We start from the raw sequence: 2,562 nt of genomic DNA, 5'->3' as shown, positions 1-2,562 counted from the left end.
GACAGTTTTATTTGCACATACAGCCTGTGGCACACACCCGGGGTGCCTGCCAGCCCTGGCTTCCCCTGCCTCCTTCCTAACAGGTTCTGGACTTCCCCCGCCAGCCTTAGAGCCCAGGCCAGTCAGCACACAGCAGAGTGACTGACCAGAAGAGGACACATGGCCTTGGTTGCTCTAATCGTGCAGTGACTCAGGAATTTTGTTTGCGGGTTAGGGGAAAGGTGTATGTGGGGGCGGGGGGCAGATGGGAAGACTGCTGGAGCCAGTGGAGGATGAAGGTGAAGCACAGAGTCCCAAAGGCATGGAGCCAGAGCCCCGATTGAGCCTTTCCTGAAGACTTACCTTTTTTAGTGTTGTGATCTTTTAGTGTGATGATCCATTTATCCTCCCAGCCAGTCTGAGCTGAGTTTCCAGTGACTTAGAACCAAAAGTTTCTTAACTGACATGGCACATTGCCAAAGCCTAGAATTTGGAGTGACAGCGGAAGTGTGAACATGCCCCTGGGGCAAGCATTCTGCTCAGGGAAAGGTGAGGGCTGAGAGCACTCTGCCCAGACAGAGATTGGCATCTCACACCTGCAGGCTGTGAGGCTCAGTTCTAGGAGTGCTGGCCCTTGTGGCTCAGCAGACACACCTGAGGCAGCTCAGATGGGGAATCGCCACAGGCAAGCCTCGATTGCAGCCTATGAGAGACCTCGACCAGAGGACCTAGACTCCTGACCCGCAGAAACTGAGATAATAAATGTTTGTAATTTTTTTTTTATAAAACATTAAACTTATTGTTCTTTATTTGGAATTTATGTATCACTACTGTTTGATGTTTACCTGTGTTTTATTGACTATACAAAGGCATTCGACTGCGTGGATCATGACAAATTATGGCTAACGTCGTAAAGAATGGGAATTCCAGAACACTTAATTGTGCTCATGAAGAACCTGTACATAGATCAAGAGGCAGTCGTTCAAACAGAACAAGGGGATACTGCATGGTCTAAAGTCAGGAAAGGTGTGCTTCAGGGTTGTATCCTTTCACCATACCTATTCAATCTGTATGCTGAGTAAATACTTTGAGAAACTGCACTATGTGAAGAAGAACGGGGCATCAGGATTGGAGGGAAGGCTCACTAACAACCTGCGTTGTGCAGATGACACAACCTTGCTTGCTGGAAGTGAAGAGGACATGAAGCACTTACTAATGAAGATCAAAGACCACAGCCTTCAGTATGGATGACACCTCAACATAAGGAAAACAAAAATCGTCACAACTGGACCAATAAACAACATCATGATAAACAGGGAAAAGATTGAAGTTGTCAAGGATTTCATTTTACTTGGATCCACAATCAACACCATGGAAGCAGCAGTCAAGAAATCAAAAGACACATTGCATTGGGCAAACCGACTGCAAAGGACCTCTTTAAAGTGCTGAAGAGCAAAGATGTTACCTTGAAGACTAAGGTGTGCCTGACCCAAAAACCATGGTGTTTTCAGTCACCTCATATATGCATGTGAAAGCTGGACAATGAATAATGAAGACCTAAGAAGAATTGACACCTTTGAATTGTGGTGTTGGCAAAGAATATTGAATATACCATGGACTGTCAAGAAAACGAATGAATCTGTCTTGGAAGAAGTACAACCAGATCGAAGCAAGAATGGCGAGACTATGTCTCACATACTTTGGACATGTTGTCAGGGGGATCCGTCCCCGGAGAAGGACATCATGTTTGGTAAAGTACAGGGTCAGCGAGAAAGAGGAAGACCCTCGATGAGATGGATTGACACCATGGCTGCAATAATGGACTTAAGCATAACAATGATTGTGAGGATGGCGCAGGACCGGGCAGTATTTTGTTCTGTTGTATATAGGGTCCCTATGAGTCAGAACCGACTTAATGGCACCTAACAACTACTGTATTACAACGGAGCCCTTAACCTTGTAGCCTTGTCAGCATCAATGGGTTCTCTTCATGAAGCTGCTGAGGGATCAGTCATTTCTGTAGTGGTTCAAGGGAAAGACGTTTTGAGAAGTGCGTGAGTTCCTTTTGTTCATCTACAAAAGCTTTGTTGCCTCGTTAACTTTTTCATCATTCACAGTGTTTATCTTTTGAAGGCCTGCAGTGACTGGCATTACTTTGTTTCTAGACCTGACGTCTTGGCTGGCTATGTGGCCTGCCTTCCTGGATTCCTGCCATTGTAGCTTCTTCTTGGCCATTGTTTTTGATTCCCGCATGCGTGCAGCTGCTCAAGTCCCAGGTGATGCCATTTGCTCCAAATCTGCGTTGTTTCAAGCCACTAAGTTTATTTTAATTCTTGTTGTAGTGAAATACATATAACAAAACATTTGCGGTTTCAGCCATTTTTATGTGTACAGCTCAGTGACATTAACCATGTCCACCATGTTGGGCAGCCAGCATCAATCACTACCTGTTCATTTCCAAATTATTCCACAGCCCTTAGCAGAAACTCAGTGTCCCCTAAGCTACACCTCCCCACCTCACTCCCGCATTTGCCTGCTCCAGGTGTCTCATACAAGTGGGATCATACAATACGTGTCCTTTCG

General features: G+C 45.6%; 1 pseudogene; it reads right to left on the bottom strand.

Moving 5' to 3' along the window:
• Positions 1-1,654: 1,654 nt before the first annotated feature.
• On the bottom strand, positions 1,655-2,251 carry LOC100677207 (ribosomal biogenesis factor-like; annotated as a pseudogene).
• Between the last annotated feature and the right edge of the window lie 311 nt (positions 2,252-2,562).

The sequence above is a fragment of the Loxodonta africana genome, chromosome 18 (assembly GCF_030014295.1).
Source record: "Loxodonta africana isolate mLoxAfr1 chromosome 18, mLoxAfr1.hap2, whole genome shotgun sequence".
Taxonomy (NCBI): Eukaryota; Metazoa; Chordata; class Mammalia; order Proboscidea; family Elephantidae; genus Loxodonta; species Loxodonta africana.
This window is presented reverse-complemented; position numbering and strand designations above follow the sequence as displayed.